Here is an 18,639-nt window from a genome sequence, read left to right on the forward strand (position 1 = left end):
GTCAGGGTCTTGCCTTGGCTGCTCCAGGCCCTGTGGGCTCGCCCCTCACCCAGCCCGGTCCCGCCTCAGCCCCCGTCCCAAGACGGCAGGGCTCTTCTTCTAGACAGAGCCCTCACCCTTGGGGAGGGGCCGAGGAGGCAGTCGCCGGGGACCAGGGTGCTGTCCCCTTTTTCGATGAGTCCCCCAAAATCTCCGCCTCCTGGAAGCCCAGCTTCTTCATTTGTAAAGTGTGAGCTGATCTCCCCCCGCCCTGTCCCAGGCTTGCTTCGAGGATTAAATCCTGACGTTCTGGGACACAACGGGGCTGTCTGGTGTAAGGACCCCAGCAGCAGCAATGATCAGGGCTTCACAAGCTCCAAGAAGCACAGTGGCAGGAGGCCCACTGGAGTGGACAGGCTGGCACGAGGGGACAGCACCTGCTGTGTGCAGGGTCCAGGGGAATTGAGCCCCACCAGCCTCCTCCTTCTTCCTTGTTAGCTGATTTCCAGTGCAAACAAGGGGAGGGCACCCAGCCTGAGTCTTATGCATGACAGGTCTAGGCCGGCCACGGTAACCCCACCTCCCTTTGGCAGGAACTGGAGGAGGGGTAGGCCCAGAACTCAGTCTGGCTGAGTCATAAGGGAGAGTCATTAGGGGGTGTCAGTGTCTGGGAATGGTCTCCTTCTCTGGTAAAAGGAGCTACTCAAGGAGAAACTCTCCTTTCCTTTCTGTTGTGTGAGGATGTGATACTTGGAGCTGTGGCAGCCATTTTGTGATCAGTAGGGAAAACCAGTAGGGAAGAATTGCTGAGAAAAGGCTCCAATGCTGAGCTGCTGAGGTAACCAACCCTGGAACCTCTCACACCAGGCTTGTCAACTGAACCATGTTGACTCAAATATTCTGTTGTTTGTAGCCACAGGCCTTCTAAGGGACACTGTGTGTCCGAAGGTACTTGGAAAGCACTGTGATGGAGCTCTGAGAGGAATACAGCCAGAGGTCAGGGCAGGCAGTGAGCTGTGGCTATGGTATCGCCTCCTCGGTGGGCGTGAGAGTGAATCCCACACGACCTGAGTTCTCTGGTCCTCTCCATCCCCCGAGCTGTGTTCTGGGTGAATTTCCAGACTGCCTTCACCAAGTGCCTCTGCAACTGTATCCCAGGCTGGTGCTTATCCCGCTGATTGAGGGTTTGGTGTCCATGGTGGCATCCATGATGGCTTGATGGTTTACGCTTAGCAGACCATGCTGGGTGTTTTCCTCGTGTCAACCCCCTTCTCCCCACCCCGTGGAGGAGGAGATGTGAGCTGCAGGGCGCGGGGCGTGGGATGGGAACGTGGGCAGGAGAGGCTGGAGCCACAAGGGTGACCGAGGGGTACTGATGGGGAAGATCAGAGGGTCAGGAACGGAGACTGTGCTCAAGATTGGGTGGAGGATTTGAGTCAGAGAAAGATTCAGAGGAGGAGAAAAGCAGGAAACGGGAAACCAGATGAAGATACCTGGAGTTTTGTTCCTTTGTTGTGTTGGGGTCGATGTTGATTTGTTGTTGTTTTTAGGATACAGAAGGTCTTCACCTGAGTCAACCAAAGTGATCAGCCCCTCATTTTTCTAACAGAGGAAAGAGGGGGTCCCCTCTGGGGGAAAGTAATCCTTACTCCAGTGTCTGCAGTTCTTTTAAATACAATGTGCAGGAGACAATCAAAAATTACGTGACGTGAAAAGGAGAAAAATGTGACCCTCCATCAAGAGGAGAAATTTGGAGATAGAAACTGAGTCGTACACAGCTCAGATGCGAGAGTTATTGAACAAGGACTTTAAAATAGCTATTAATATTAAATTATTATTGTTAAAGAATTTGGAGGAACATATAAAATAAATTAAGAGATGGGGAATTTCAACAGAGAAGTGGAAACTGAAAGAGAACCACTGGGCATCCGACAACTGAGAGCTCAGGGTATGAACTGAGGGATTTGTTGCATGGGCTACACAGCAGACTGCACACAGCAGAAGAAAGGAGAGTAAGACAAAGAAAAGCCCAGACCGGGGCTTAAGCGAGAAAGACGAGTGAACACAGGGCCATCACATCATCTGTGTGCTTGCTTTATGTGAACTCAAACAATACATTTGGGGCAAACACAGGTCAATAGAAACTATCCGAAGTGAAACAGAGAGAGAAAAGAAACGAGGGAAGAAAGAACAGACTTTTAGAGACATGTGACATGATAACAAACAGTCTATCATACAGACATGTATGTAATTGGAGTCCCAGAAGGAGAAGAGATTGAGGATGGGACATAATAAATATCTGAAGAGAATTTTTCAAAATTGGTAAAAGATACCACCCCACAGACTTAAGAAGCCTAGCTAATCCCAAGGAGGATAAAGACAAAGAAAATCACACCCAGACACATCCTACTGAAGCTGCTAAAAACTAAAGATACAGAGAAAACCCTGGAAGCAGCTAGGGAAAAATGACACATCGCCTCAGAGGAATCACAGTTAGGAACGAGGGAACCCAGGGACAATCAATCCAGCATCAAAGTACCGATGGAGGGAGCTTCTAACCTAGGATTCCACACCCAGTGACAACACCCTTCCAAAATGAACGCAAAACAAAGATATTTTCAGACAAACAAAACTGAGAGAATTTATCACTAGTAGACCGACACGACGAAAACAGGACCAAAGGAAGTTCTTCAGGCTGAAGGAAAGTGTTCCCAGATGTGAGCACAGATCTTCAGAAAAGAAGAGAGAGCACCAGAAAAGTCCAGAAGGTAGGAGGAAAGGATGAAACAGGAGTTGGGACAAATGGAAAAACAATAGCAGACGAAGATTTGAACCCAACTATAACAAGTCATTACATTACACGTAAATGGACTAAACATTCCACTGAAGAGACGGAGCTCATCAGACGATAAGAAAACCATGACTCCACCATAAGCTGTTACCAAGCAACACAGTTTAAGTATCAGGACATGAATAGATGGAAATGTTTTTAAAAGGGAGAGATAAACCATGCAAACTCTAACCATAAGAAAGCTGATAATACAAGACAAAGTGGACACGCTTCCTCCTCCTCTCCCAGGCCTGCTGGGGGCTTTCTGGTGCTGAGCTCTGCTCTCTCCGAGTGGACAGGCTTGCTGGGAAGACTGCAGGCTGGGAGCCGGCTCTTCCAGACGAACGGCGACCTGATGCCCCGACAGCTGGCCCCTGGCCGCACGTGCAGGCTGCTTTCCATCCGGGTGAGAGGTGTTCTCTGGACAGCCCTGAGCCGGGTCAGCCACGCAGAGAGCTGGGATGTGTGTGTGTGTGTGGGGGGGGGGGGGGGTGGTTCCCAGGCTCAGTCCACCGCCTTGGGCACCAGGGTGCTTGTTTGTTGCCGTATCCTTGTGGAGACCACCTGCCTGCCTGCGTGCTTCCTTTCCGTCTGCCACCTGGGCCATCCCAGGACTCAGGGTTGGGGAGAACACGCAAGTGCGATGGGGAGAAAGTGACGCCTGTGCTCTGCACACCTGGGATCAGATCCGTTCATGGACCTGCTTCCAAACACAGTGTTCGTACTGACACTCAGAACATGACTCAGGGGGACATGGGCGCCAGACAACAGGGCAGAGGCGTGTTCTTCAGCTCCGACAGCCAGGGAGGGAGCTTCAAAAGCAGACGGGGCTGCTCTGATTCTAGAGGAGTCCAGGCCCTTGGCAGGGCCAGGCGGGATGAGGTGCCACCGTGGCCGTGCTGGGGTCCCTGACCCTCTTCGGGGAGGACTCACCCCAGCCCTCAGGCTTTTCCTGCCTCAGAAGCCCCCAGCCATCACTGCCCAGGGCAGCGGCCAGCAGGGACAAGCAGGCTTGTCGCGGCTGCTCTGTGTCCCTCTGGGCTGCCCTCCTGTCCTCTAGGTCAGGCCCCTGAAGTATACTGTTTACAGGCGCTGACACAGGGCTCCAGTGGGGAACAAATGCTCGGGGGTTCAGTCTCCGCGGAGACGGCCCTATGCAGATGACCGAGGGGACCCAGGCTCTCGTTGGTCCCGGTCTTACTCTCAGAGCCCACCTCAGCCCCATGCGTCCCATCACCCAAGGATGGAAACCAGAGCCCGGGACAGGCCTTAAGGGGGCCTGCTAAAAGCTCACTAATCAAGATGGGTACTCTTCCAAGGCAACACTTTTTTTTGAAACTGAAGCATAGCTGATTTACAAGGTTGTGTTAATTTCTGCTGCACGGCAAAGTGACTCAGTGATACACGCATATATATACTCATTCTTTTTTAAATATATATCCTTTCCCATTACGGTTTATCATAAGATACTGTGCTCTACAGTAGGCCTTTGTTGTTTATCCATCCTATACATACTACTTTGCATCTGCTGACCCCAAACTCCCACTCCATCCCTCCCCCAACCCCCTCCCCCTTAGCAACCACAAGTCTGTTCTCTATGCCTGTGAGTCTGTTTCTGTTCCGTAGATAGGTTCACTTGTGTCATATTTTAAATTCCACATATAAGGGATGTCATATGGTATTTGTCTTTCTCCTTCTGACTTACTTCACTTAGTACGATAATCTCTAGTTGCATCCATGTTGCTGCAAATGGCATTATTTCGTTCTTTTTTATGGCTGAGTAATATTCCAGCGCATATATGTACCACATCTTCTTTATCCATTCTTCTGTCGATGGACGTTTAGCTTTTTTCCATGTCTTGGCTATTGCGAATAGTGCTGGTATGAACATTGGGGTGCATGTATCTTTTTGAATTATAGTTTCGTCTGGGTGTATGCCCGGTAGTGAGATTGCTGGATCATATGGCAACTTTATTTTTAGTTTTCTGAGGAACCTCCCTACAGTTTTCCATAGTGGCTGCACCAACTTACATTCCCCCCAACAGTGTAGGAGGGTTTAGGACAACACTTTTAAAAATCAAAATGTTCATGATGAACAAAACATTCAAACTTTTTTTTAACAAAGGCAGGCTCCAGCCCTGGCCCAGGTCGCCGGGGACCCCGGCCGGTGCTGCCCCGGATTCCATGGGGACCAGCCCAGGTGTGCGAGCTGGCAGTCAGGGCTCTGAGACTGGGACGGGGAATCCCTGCCAGGAAGAGACTTGGCTTCCTGGGCTTCCTGCGGAGGGAAAACACCAGTCCAGGGATGCAGCGAGGAAATTCCTGCTCCCGGGGAATTTCCCAGAGTGTGGGCGGGTGAATGCAACCTCCGCACAATGGGAACGCGGCCAGGGCGTGCCTGGAGCCCTCAGACCTCTCTCTCCGGGGGCTCCTGGACCCCCGAGACCATGGTTCCCACACACAGAGGAGAGGCTGAGTGGGTGACCACTGAACTGAGCAGGGTTTTCTAACACGCTGCCCTGCGAGTAATTATTTATGGAGGTTGACCACTAGTAATGAGAACGTAAAAAACATTGGCGTCTGAATGCATTTTATTAAAAGTTCTTACCAGTCGCCAATGCTACTGAGGATAAATCTGAGGAAAAAGTGAAAGTTGCTTCCAGATTTCTCCAACTGGGAAAGGCCTGGGAAAGTCCTTTCTGATGGCCGTTGGCTGTGTCTTTATGGGGGCTGCGGGTGGGCTCCAGGTGTGGGCCTGACAGGAAATAGATGTTACCATCAAACTGGGCCATTTGAGGAGCGTTTAATAAAGGGACAATTTGCAAAAGTGTCCACAAACCTTAGGAAGCAAGGCAGGGATGGGCAGTGTCCACCCCTAGAGCTGGGGGAGGGGAGGGGTAAGGCTGACCTTGTGGGCCTTTGCTGGCCACGGGTTCTGATTTGGGGGCCAGCAATACGATAACAGTGAGAAGGGCCTCAGGGGCAGGGAGAGCCTGCCTACCCACCCTTCCACCAGTCAATCCTGCTGCCAAGTTCAGTGCTTCAGCCTGGGGCGCCAGAGGAGGAAGAGCCACGACCTGGAGGCCGAGAGGCTCCCCACAATTCCCCCAGAGCCCACGCGCTCCACTTGCTCTGGCCACACAGCCCCTATGGGCAGGAGCAGCCAGTCACTGAAGATTGTACCCACCCATACGCCACCAGGCGTTGTGCGCGGGGCCGGGGGTACAGAGACACCTAAAATGCACAACCCTCCCGCCAGGAACGCATCCATTCTGCTGGGGGTGCAGACACTGCCCAGTCTCCTCCCCTCTGCCAGGCACAAATCTCTCTTTTCTATGGGGCTGACCCCACTGAATAGAAAGACAGACACATACCCCACCCTCTAGCCACAGTGACCCAAGTCACATCCTAAGAACCCCCTCTGGGACTTATCTGCAGAGTGATGGGTGAAAAATCAGCCTGTCCCCACCGGGGCTAATTCAGTGGGAAGCAAATGTGGGATTGCCAAAGGCCACCTCCACTCCGTGGGGAGAGAGTTGACACCCAGAGTGAAGTCAGCTGAAAGCAAGCAAAACCAAGACATGAAGAGAGAGGCAGAGCCCTGAGGCCATCATTTGGGCTCCTGGGTCCAGCCATGCCTAAAGCGGCTCCCAGGTGATAGAGTTCATGTAAGCTAATACATTTCCTTTTTTTTTTTTTTTTTCTCAGTACGCGGGCCTCTCACTGCTGTGGCCTCTCCCGTTGCAGAGCACAGGCTCCGGACGCGCAGGCTCAGCGGCCATGGCTCACGGGCCCAGCCACTCCGCAGCACGTGGGATCCTCCCGGACCGGGGCATGAACCCGTGTCCCCTGCATCGGCAGGCGGACTCCCAACCGCTGCGCCACCAGGGAAGCCCTACATTTCCTTTTTACTTACATTCATTTGAATTGGGATTCTGTACCAAGAGAGTTCTACCTAAAACAGAGAGACCAGGAACACCAGGTTAACACACTAGGCACTCAGGTAGGCACGTGTGCAGGTACTGTGGAAACAAGGGAAAGGGCAGGGCTGGATCTTGAAGGACACATGCAGCTACCCGGGCCTGCAGAGCGTCCCAGTGAGGGAACTGCAAGAAATCAGAGAGGTTGGGGGCAGGGGCTACACACGATCCGAGATGTCCGTGAAGGGCCAGGTATGGGCAGGGAATGGCAGGTGTGGAGGCCGGTGCTGCAGAGAAGTGAGGTGGGCAGTCTGTGGATGGCACCACCTCTTTCTATCCTGGATCATGAGGTGAGTAAATATACTCACAGCAACCAGACAAAATTTGCAAATAAATTGTTGACCTGCATTTTCTTCCAGCAGCATCACTGAATTCCTGGACCATAGCACCTCTTCCTAAAACCCCATATTCCTCCCGTGCAGTCCTGCCCAGCAGAAACGACACTTCCTCACCCAGGCCCCCCAGGTTAACCACAGATGGATCTCTCCTCCCCTCTCCTTCTACCTCTCTCTCTCCCCCCCACCACCTTGAATCAGGGGGCCCATTAAAGGTCTCTGGGCAGCACCCTCAGCCTCCAGGCTGGGAACCCTCGACCGCAGGCCCCCGTGGGCTTCACATGTGTGACCCACACAGGTGCACAGGCCCCTCACCTGGGGCAGCACTGCTGTTGCTGCCCTGATTGTCCTGGTCGTTTTGGACAACGGCTGCCTCGTTTTCCCTCTGTACTGGGCCTCACAAGTAGTGTCGCTGGCTGACTCCCCCCTCCCCCGACCCTCCATCCCCGCAGTGCCACCTTGCATCTCAAGCCAGACCTCGCCTAGGGAGCCCGAGCGTATGGAATGTGGACTCCAGGCCTGAGCCACCACCCTGCCCTGGGTCCAGGGGCTGGTTCACACCCAGGGACACCCAGGGACAGGGGAAGGCCTTGCCTCAGAGCCCCGGGAAGGCTGAGAGGGGCTCCTGGCGCCCAGAGTCAAGCCAGGAGCTTGTCACGGCCCTCAGTTTAGGGTGGACGTGGTGACAGAGTGGGCCTCGCCTGGACAAGCCGAGTGGATGTTCTTGACCCAAGGTCACAAGCAGAGTGCAGTCAGAGTGAGGAAGGAAGCGTCTCAAGGGCTCTAGTGCCTGCATGAATCACCCCGAAAGCACTTGTCCCAGGCAACTCCCTGCCAACCCCAATCCATCCCCACCTGGGTTAGACCTCAGGCGAGAAGGCCGGGAGGGAGGGAGCTCCTGCAGGAACTGGTCTGGAGGCTTCCAGACCTCCTGAGTGGATTGGCTTGGGGCCTTCGCTGAGCTGGGGCCAAGGGGAAGGGGGGCACCCCCACCACAGCAGCCCCAGGGGCCTGAGACCACTCTTCCAGGCCCCAAGACAGAGACCCAGGGAGGGGCCTCTCAGCAGGCAGCGCCTCAGGGACCAAGGGGCCACCGCCTCTGACTTCTAGAAGGATCTTGTCCAGGGGAGTTCAGTGCCAAGGCTGCTGGGTCTCTGCATTTGGCTCCGAGTCTACCCCCAAATAAGCACAGAGGGTGTCACCTAAGTTTCAAAGTCAAGGATGAAATGCTCCCGAAGGGGACCCATGTTTATGCAATACTTAGAGTAACACGTTTGCAGAAAATCAGGCGAGCTCACACCCGGCAAGTGACTCAGCTCTGCGCCGAGGCCAAGGCCGGCTCCACAGGACACGGAGGTGTGCGCGGGTGGCCGAGACCCCAGCTGCCGTGTCGAGGGGGAGATTCTCAGAGTCCCACACTGGACGGAGCTGGCCCTCCGCACGCCGGGTGCCCTGCTCGCCGCCAGCACCAGCCCAGGCCCTCCCGCCAGGGCCTTCTTCGAGGCAGGTCTTTATAATAATATTTGACAACAAACTAAGGCTCCAGGGAACCCAGTTTGCAGTAAACTTCCACTTCCTTCTGCCTGGTGCACAGGGTCCCAGTGGACCAGGAAAGGGAAAACCCGCTTTGTGTTTTCTGGAGCAAAGGTGGTGCTCAGCGGCCACGTGTGACACAGACCTTCGCCTGGCTCGGCCTCCAGCCCCTCCAAGACACTTTGCACTCTTGTGACCATGTTGCATTTTCCCCATGACAACAGAGATCTCAGACTCGGGAACACGCACCTGCGAGCACACGTGGACACAGGCACACGCACAGGCAGGCAGCTTTCTGTGCCCGGAGCCTTCCTTCGTCTCAGGCAAGCACAGCCCTACCTGGCTGGCGGCCGGCACGGGTGACGTCAGCAGCTCGGGGTCTCACGAGCTGTCCTGACCATGGGGCGGGGTGGGGGAGGGCGGGACACCTGGCCCAGCAGCAGAGGGTCCCCGGGGCGCTGAGGATTCTGGGCTGTGGTAGCCGGGCAGCCCCACGCCAGCCCACGGGGTGCTTCTCCTCTGACAGTCACCCCTCCCCCGAGGTCACCTCTCCCCTCGCGGTCACGCTGGCCAACACGAGATGCCCTTCTCCTGCCAGGACCTCGCCCACCCAGCCCGCATGGCCAACAGCACTGTCCCCGGACTCCCGGGCACCTGACCTGGAGTCACACCGGCCGCAACAGCTGATGAGCTGGTCTCTGTCTGAGTCACTGACCCTCCCAAACCTCAGCTTCCTCCTTGGCAGCACGGGGTCCAAGCATTCGCTTTCGAGCCTGTTTTGGTGACCAAGTCAGAACAAGTGCAGCATGGTTTCTGTGCCTGCGTGCGCCCAGGTCCGTGCACGTGAGAGCCACGGTGTGCAAACGCACACCTCACAGAGCGGCCCGCTCGGGTCAGATCCTACAAAGCCTGTGCCACCCCATCCTGTGCCCTGGCCTTCTCAGAAAAGGCGGTTGGGCATGCGTCTCCCACTCAAGGTGAAGCGGGAGGATTCGGGGGGGGCCAGGAGAAGTGGTGAGCCCCGGGGGCGCAGGTGCAGCCCAGAGCTCTCTCTTCCGCTTTCTGCAGCCGAACCCTGGGACACGAGTGGCCACGAGGGTGAGTGACCGTGAGTGGCCGCCAGCACAGCCGCCCTGCACGGGGTCCTGCGCCCTGCTCGTCGCGGGGCTGCAGAGCCCGCTGAGCGTCCCCGGCACTGGGCTTGTCACCCGCAGGCGGGGATCCGGTTGTGGTGGCCTGGCTTCGGCCCCTCCTCTGGCCTCAGTTTCCTGCCGGCTCCCGCAACCCTTTCTGGGGGCCTCTCCTGCTGTCCCCTGGCCTGTGGACACGGGTCCACGCCCCTGCCACCTCTGGAGAGGTGTCTCCAGCCGTCCTGAGCTCGGGGAAGACTCTCCTTATGGAGGGGTCACTGTGTCCCTGAGAGCAGACAGGGCCCCTGAGGCACCAGGGCCACAATGCCGCGTCACACTTCTGCCACCTCTGCCCGAGTCCCACCCCCTGTGAACTGTGGGAACAGGAGTGGGATGTAACCCTGCCCGCCCCCGGGTAGCACTGCTACCCCGCAGGCCTTCACTCGCTGCTCTGGAGGGGCCCTACCCCAAAGGGGGAGCCTGGAAGCCGAGGGCAGTGGAGGCGGGTGATTAGAGGGTGCTGCCCCGACAAGTTTCCCCGCGTGTCCGGGGTCCCGCCTGCAAGTGGGCAGGGGGCCCTGTGCTCTTCCCTGGGGGCCCCTGAGGTTCTAGAACCAAGACCAGCCCAGCGCCCGCTGCCCGCCTCGCCACCTTGTGACTTTGTGTCCTGCACTGGCTCGGCCGCCTGGGGCCGCCCACTTCCCACTGTGCTTTCATTTCCCTTTTTCCCACCGGCCCCGCGCCCAGGACCGGCCCGCACCCAGGGCAGCAGCAGATCCAGGCTTGGGGGCGGGGCTCAGAGTGGGCCTGGGGCACCCAGGGGCAGGGGGAGTTTGGGGACTCGGCGTCTTTCTTAAATTCATGGAGGAAGAGGCACCAGCTGCCCCAGAGGGGACAGGACTCAGGGCCGTCCTCGGGGCCCACAAGTCTGGCTGTAGGCAGCAGCCCTGGAGCGAGGCTAGGGAGACAGCAGGGTGCATGCCTCCCGCGCACGGCGTCCCTCCCTCAGCCTCACCACCGGGAGGCCGCCCTGCCCTTGCCATCCCCAGGCCACCCCAACACGTCTGCTGGGGTCCCCACCGGCCCGAGCAGACCAAGACGAGCACCCCCAGCAACCTGGGCCCCCGTGCCGAGAGGCGGGATGAGGCTCTGTGGCCACGACAGGTGGGACGCGCGCCGGGGGAGCCCCTCTGCAGCCCTGCTCTAGCCACTGGCCGCAGTGCTGTGGCGGGGCAGACCCTGTGCCAGGCTCTTCCATCTCCTGGGCCGGCCGGCACTCCCCACCCTACCCAGTGGCCCTTGCCCGGCCCTCGCCTGCCCTGCTGGCGGCTCCCTCGGGCCCCGAGCCCTGGGCCCTGGAAGCAAGCCTGCCCTGAGTTCCCCCGGTTTTTTCCTGATAAAACCGGGGCCTCACAGGCAGCCTGCTCTGTTCACCCAGCAGCAACTCAGGAAGGGGACAGTGTCGTTTGGTCCAGGAGGAAGGGGCGCCCTGTGTCCCCTGCTCGGGTCAGGGCTTTGGATCCACAGCCCGGGCACACTTGACCCCCTCCCACAGGAAGGCACGTGGCAGTGCCGGGCGGGCATCTCACTCCCCCTCCCGAGATGCAGGCTGAGAGAAGCCGGCGCTCCGGGAAGGAGGGCAGGAGGTCAGCAGGGAAGGGGCGGCTGGGTTCTGTCCCCTCTGTCTTCCCGTCCGCCTCTGCCCGCCCCAGTAGGACAGCGTGTCCATCTACAGATGCCCCTGCTTATGACACAGTGTGTGTGTCAACCGAAAACACCAGTCTTTGGTAGGAGGAGGGGTCATTTTCTTGGGAAAATGCTTCTCCATCACATGCCTCTCGGCCCCCGCGGCCCTGGGCAGGGTGGCCGTGGTGGGCAGCGCGTCCCCGACCTCTGGCCGGCCCCGAACCTCCCTGCACCTCTGCGGCAGGGCTGGCTGGGAGCCGCGGGCTCTTTGAATTCCCGGTGGCCGACGGCACGCCGTACCCGTGAGAGGATAATCACCGCCTGACTCAGGCGAAGACTACGGGGCCGTCATGCCTATTTCAGGGAAGTTAATTATACCCCACGTGGAGAGGAGACTCACCCATTAAATGTCTTCAGTGCACCGGCCCGGAATCCACCGCACAGCCTGCCTGCAGCTCTGGGCGCGGGAAAGGGCGGACAGAGCCGCCGGGGGCCCCAGGCGTGGGGCAGGGGTTCCAGTGTGGTGGCCAGCAGGGCTCCAGACCCTTCCAGCTGGGCCCTTACCCCGCCACCCATCTACCACTGATGTGGAGAGCTTCGACCGTGGCCCAGAGAGTCCCCCTGGGAATCGGAGTCTTTGGGCCAGCTCACTGCTGGGGGGCCATGGGTGGGACAGGCTCAAGGACCTGGCTGGACCCGTGTGCCCAGGGGGGCTCCTCACCTCCGAGGCTGAGGGTGACCCACGCACAGGGGAGGCGGCCCCTGTGCCCGTCTGGACAGCCCCCCATCCCCCTCTTTTTCCCACTTGTTCTTCAGGGTCTTCTGATCGTCCAGTGAGAGGAGATGGACAGCAGGACCCTCCGAGGACCAGGCTGGGAGCCAGGCTCATCTGGCCCCGGGCTCCACCGCCAGCCCCACGCCTAAGGTCCCACCTTCCCCACCCACAGGAGGTGAGAGTTGGCAGTGCCTGCGAAGGTCAGGGAGAAGCTCTACGGTGATAAGCAGCACCAGCTCACATCACCCGGAGTCCCTGTGCCACAGCATCCATGCCTGTCCTCCCTGCTCCCCGGGCAGCCAGGGCACAGGGAAGAAGGGGCCGGAGGGCTACAGCCCAGCTTAGCTGGGGAGTTGGCGCCTCCACCCACTGCAGGCCTGCGTGCGCAGGTCAAGTCCAACAGGTGGAACCGTGCTTGGAGCTCGTGGAAAGATCGATCCACTGGTCCCAGCTAAGTCTTTATCTCCGCCTCCAGCAGTGAAGCCTCGTGTTCGCAAGTGGTGGCCGATCTTTTGTCGCTATTGTTGCCGTTACCATAAGAAGAAATCTTACAAGAACACTGCTGTACAAAACATGATAAAAGTGGTGGTGTGGCTGTGTGTCCACAGTCTGACCAACGGGAGGCGGACCAAGGGAACGTGCGCCACACCCCTCCCCACGTGGAGACAGACGGTGTGATTAAAATGCAGTTGCGGCAGGCTTCCCTACTGGCGCAGTGGTTCAGAATCCGCCTGCCAATGCAGGGGACACGGGTTTGAGCCCTGGTCTGGGAAGATCCCACGGAGCAACTAAGCCCGTGCACCACAACTACTGAGCCTGCGCTCTAGAGCCTGCGAGCCACAACTACTGAAGCCCGCACGCCTAGAGCCTGTGCTCTGCAACAAGAGAAGCCACCTCAATGAGAAGCCCACGCACCGCAACGAAGAGCAGGCCCCGCTTGCCGCAACTAGAGAAAGTCCACGTGTAGCAACGAAGATGCAACGCAGCCAAAAATAAATTAATTAAATAAATTAAAAATATATATATATATATATATTAAAAAATGCAGTCGATGCAGAAGCCATCTGAAGAGGTCATGACAAGGAGCGAAGAAGAGAGGAGACAGACTGGAGTGAACAGTGGGTGGCAGGCAGACACACCCGAGTCACTAGTTACAGTATATGTTAAACGAGCCAAACGCGATGATTAAAAAGCAGAGACGCTCGGGCTAGATAAAAGTCCAGGACCCAACTACATGCTGTCTGCAGGAAACCCACTTTAAAAGTGGGCTAAAAGTGTAAAAATGGTAAAAGATGTACCATGCAACCACAAACCCAAGAAAGCTAGAATCTCCATACGGAAGTAGACCTCAGAACAAGGAAGATTGACAAGACAATGAGGGACAGCTCATAATGATAAAAGGGCCAATTCATCAAGACACAGCAATCCTGAAAATGCAGGTACTGGGTAAGAGAGAGCTTCACAACACATTACGGTAAAATTGAACGAACAGAAGAAAGAGACACATCCACACTATAATCCACGTGTTCGCAACACTCCTCTCTCAGTGTGAATAGAAAAGACAGAAAGTCAGTAGAATGGAGGAGAATTCAACAGCAGAATTGCCCACCTTGACCCAGCTGACGTTTATAATACACTCCACCCAACGAGAGCAGGGCTCACGCCCTTCTCAAGAGCACCTGGAGCATTCACCAAGATAAACCACACTCTGGGCCACAAAACAAGTCTCGATGAAATGGAAGGCATTGCTGAAGAGCCTACAGACAATAAGAGGATACTAACTTAACGCAACTTAAAGGAAGAGAAATAAAGCCAACAACTCATTTGAAATGGACAAAGCCTTGAAAGCCATAAACTCCCAAAGCTCACTCAGAGATGAAATAGAAAACCTGACTAGTTCTCAACCTATAAATGAAATTGAACTTGTAACTTAAAACTTTCCCACAAAGCAACTCCACCCCCAAATGCCTTCACCGATGAATTCCAGCAAACACTTAAGGAAGAAATAATGCCAATTCTACACAAATAAACAGATGTGATACAATTTATAGAACTTGACAAGCTGACTGTAAAATTTATACGGACATGCAAAGGACCTAGAAAAGCAAAAGTAATTTAGAGAAAGAAGAACAAAATTAGAAGACTCACATTACCTAATTTTATCAAGACTCAAGCTGTAATAATAAAAGTAATCAAGGCAGCATGGTATTGCCATCTGATATACATGTAGATCAATGGAACAGAGTCCAGAAGTAGGTCCTTAAATTTATGACAAATGTGACCAATGAATTCAATGGGGCAAAGGAGAGTCTTTTCAATAAATGGTGCTGGAAAAATTGGATATCCATAGAGAAAAAAATACACTTCGACTGCCATCCCACAACATAGGCAAAAATCGTCTCAAAGTGGATTGTAGATGTGGACAGAAAAGTTGAAAATATAAAACGTCTAGAAGGGAGCGAGGGCATCTTCTTAACTTTGGGGTAGACAGAGCTTCCTTAGGACACAAAAAGCACTGACCATAAAAGATAACATGATAAGTCGGACTTCATAAAAATTAAAACCTTCAACTCTACTCTTCAAATGAAAGGCAAGCCACAGATGGGAGAAATATTCTCTGTGTGAGTGTGTGTGTACATACATATATGTATATGCATATGTGTAGATACACACATATATGTGTGTTTGTGTGTATGCGTACATAGACACATATACATCTATACACACATGTGACAAAAACTTATATGCAGAATATATAAACAACTCCCACAACTTAATGAGAAGAATTCAAACAACCCACTTAAAAATTGGCAGACTTAAATAAACTTGAAAAATAGAACAGCCGATAAGCACATACAAAGTTGTTAAACATCACCGGTCATCAGGAAAATGCAAAATGAAATCAGAATAGCCGAGCTATTAGAATGGCCAAAGTTGTAAAGATTGACGCTACCAAGTGCTGGCGAGGATGTAGAGCAGCCACACATTACGGTGGGAATGTAAACTGGTGCAGTCACTTGGGTGACTGTCTGACTGCTTCTATAAAGCTAATAGCTATCACACGATACATACAGCCATCACGTCTACCTGTTACCCAAGAGAAACAAAACCTATCCCACAAAGACTCACCCACAAACACTCATTACTTACAGCACCATTGGTAATAGTCCCAAACTGGGAACAACCCGAGTGTCCATCGACTGGTGAGTGGATAAACACACTCTCCTCTGGCCCATCCACACCGTGGAACTCTACCTGGCAGTGAAAGAGCTGAACTAGTGACGCCACGACACCTGGACGGGTCTGCAGGTAATTCTGTCAAACTGAAAACAGCCAAATGGAGAACACACACTGGATGACCCATTCGTGGGAAATTCTAGGAAATCCAGACTGACCCACCGAAATGAGAGCTGGACCCAGGAGAGGGCCCGGGGGCTCTCCAGGTGATGAAAACGTGTGTACTGATTTTGGTGGCCGTCACACCATCTGTGCCTTGTGGAAGCTTGTTGACTACACGACAGGTGCGTTTTCACTGTGTGTCCATCACAGCTGACTGGCTCCGGGGGCACCTTGTTTCTGGGGGTTTGCAGCCCCTGTTCTACTCACCATCTTCAAAACCTCAATCCAGTGGCACCTGGAGCCCCGGGCTTCTCACATAACCCTTTGCTGCTGGAGGTGGACACACTCGGTGAGGGAGGAAAGATACCTTCCCCCCCGATTGAACCCCCAACCCCCCAAACCTGCTGGGGAAGTGCGGCTGGCCTGGAGCTCGTGGGCCTCATCCCAGCACACAGCTCCTCAAAGACAACGGGGGGGAGCGCTGTCCCCGGAGCCTCCTGAGTGATGTGTCTAGTTTTTACAGAAATCACCTTCAAATAAATGAAATGATGATAATTAAAGAGTGAGTCAGACAGAGGCCCAGGAGCTCCCCTGAGGGGAGGGATTGGACAAGCTCACTCTTTTTCTCCCCACCCCTCCCCATCCCACCTCTCCCCCTCCCCCTCCACTGTCCTCCCAGCATCACGGTAATGAGCTCAGATCCCAGGCCCCTCTGGTTTCCGCCCTCTCCTCTCACCGTGGACAGTAGCCCACAGAGCCAGACCTGGAAAACCTCAGGTGGGCCCGCTAAGACATCTCCACCCTGGATACCCTCTTCAGGATACCCTGTCAAGGTCAAACGTCGTGCCACAGGCTGGCCGTGCCCATCCCCCGCCCCCCAACCCCACCACCCGTGGCGCATCTGGAACTCCCCGCTGTTATTCTGGAAGGAAAAACTAATGGGCCAACACTTTTCCTTTCACCCCCAAGCTAGCCAGTTCCTCTTAGGTCAGGTTCAGTCCCCACCTCGGAGGGAGATGAGCCCCGGCTCCCCAGCCAGGAACTTCCCTCACTCTCCGAACCCTCCGACCCCGCCCTCCCTACCGTCCGTGCCCCCTCCTCCCCCACAGAAGCCGCTCGCCCTCCGAGGTGCCCAGAAAGGCTTCCTCCCAAAGCAGGGCAGGCCCTGGCACACACTGTCCCGTGGCCCGGCTGGGAGGGCGCTGCCAGCTCTGGGCAGCAAGAGTCACACCGACCACGGCACCTGGCGCCTTCAGGGCGAGGCCTCCTACCTCTGCGGGAGGATTCAGTATTTTCAACAACAGTGTGGGGATGAAAGGGGGCCAAGCCTGGCCCCCCCCGGCCCCCTGGCCCTTCCTCCCTGGTGGACACATGCCCCTCTGGCTGCGGCGACCCTGCAGGGACCCTGCGGGGCACGGCTGGGCGCTCCCGGTGTGACTGGAGCTGTGCTAAGCGGTTCCCGGGATGTTTAGTGGTCACACCCCCCTGAGGGGCATCACGGGGTGCGATGCCCTGAACACAGGAAAGCCGACTAGAGCGCTGCCCCCACACAGACGTGCAGTCGTGTGCTAAGGGACGTGCCAGAGACTGGCTCGGCCCCGCCGCACCCCATGCCCCACGCCCCACCAGGAACGCACCCATCCACAGCGTCAACTCCTCGCAAAACACCCGAGAAGGTGGGGTCGTCCAAGGTGCAGAAATGCTGGGAGAGCAAGACGCGGTGACGGGGCCTTGAGAAGACCCTTAAGGCACCGTGAGCCTCGCCGAATCCCACGGCCACTGGCCTCCTGCTCTGGGGGACGGGGAAGTATTCGTGAGCAGATCTGTAAGCCCAGGACAGAGTTCCGACACCCCGTGGGTCTATGTGAGGCTCCCTGCGCCGGGCTCATCTCCAACCTGGGAATTCTACGAAGTGTTACGTACCGAGAACAGTAACACCACCACCACCAATAATAATAATGGCACGCCACGCCATCCGTTCGGAGGCAGCAAGCCAGCTCGAGAACAGGGGCTCACTCAGCTGCCGGCTCTTTGCCGAGGGGGTCACGCAAGCCCGCCTATGCTCGGGCCACCGTGGGAGTGGGAGTCGGATGAGATATGAGGTCCTCACCAGGAGCTGAGCGTCTGGTTGGGAGCCAAGGACACAGGCACGTCAAGTTATTAACACGGCGCAAACACGAAAGCCAAATATGTCAAGAGGTCCAGACGCATTTTGCTTGAGTTCTTCCTGGTTTAAAAGACTCTCCATCCCAAACAGTAAACTGGATTTTCTGGATTTCCCTTTAGTCTTCTCGACAGCAAGCCACAGGGCCTGAGTTCAGTGGCCGAGCCGGCCCCCTCCTAGGTGGGGGGACAGAGGTGCCAGGGCGCAGAGCCAGCTCCGTGGGCCACGCCCCAGGGAGGCCCGAGCAGGGGGTGTCCCCTTGGGGGTCGCTGAGCTCTCCTGGGGGCACATCTGACCCGCCCTCCTACCGGAAGCCGGCCTCACGGCTCAGTCAGTCACTGTGAACCTAGCTCCCGATCTAAGATGCTAAAACTCTTCTTCAGCAAGCCCCCAAACTGCTGAGACTCCCCAGAAAACAGGGAGCCTTTTGCCGGGGGGACTCCTTCCCATGGCCGTGAGGACCCCCGCCGCTCAGTTCCTGTGGGCTGTCGGAAGGGCTCGGCATTTAAGCAACATGCACCGTTATTCCAGAATGTGTGGAAACAGACTCTGAGCTTCCACGAGATTCTCCGTGGATCTAACCCTACGGCCGTCTCACTCGCTTGCCCACTTCCTGGCCCCTGAAGCCCCTACTGTCCACGAGGAGGCTGCTGTCCACCTCTCAACCTGTCTCCTTGAAAGAATCTTCTTCTTTTCATTTTGGTTAAATACACATAAAACTTACAATCTTAACCATTTTTAAGTGTACATTTCGGTGGCCTTGGTACATTCACGTTGTTGTGTAACCACCATCTGTCTCTAGAACTTTCCGTCTTCCCCAGACTGAAACTCTGCCCCATGAACACTCCCTCCCATCCCCCCGCCGGCCAGCCCCTGGCCCCCCACCGT

This window comes from Phocoena sinus, chromosome 4, assembly GCF_008692025.1.
Source record: "Phocoena sinus isolate mPhoSin1 chromosome 4, mPhoSin1.pri, whole genome shotgun sequence".
Lineage (NCBI taxonomy): Eukaryota > Metazoa > Chordata > Mammalia > Artiodactyla > Phocoenidae > Phocoena > Phocoena sinus.